This window comes from Telopea speciosissima, chromosome 8, assembly GCF_018873765.1.
Source record: "Telopea speciosissima isolate NSW1024214 ecotype Mountain lineage chromosome 8, Tspe_v1, whole genome shotgun sequence".
Classification (NCBI taxonomy): Eukaryota; Viridiplantae; Streptophyta; class Magnoliopsida; order Proteales; family Proteaceae; genus Telopea; species Telopea speciosissima.
Window position 1 is genome coordinate 11,968,175 of NC_057923.1, and position 205 is coordinate 11,968,379.

The window sequence follows — 205 nt, forward strand, 5'->3', positions numbered from 1 at the left end:
GTCCTACGGTCAAAAAAATAGCAAATTTCCAACAAAAAAATAAAATAAAACAAAAAATTGCAACAAGAATTTATCAGAAAATTAAATATAACAAGAACATGAAAGAAGAACGAAACCACATCACTATTAAAAGAAAATCAAAACTATGTTCAAATCAAATAGCCAATCGTGTAAAACATGTATTCGATCCAACCAGTCAACTTGA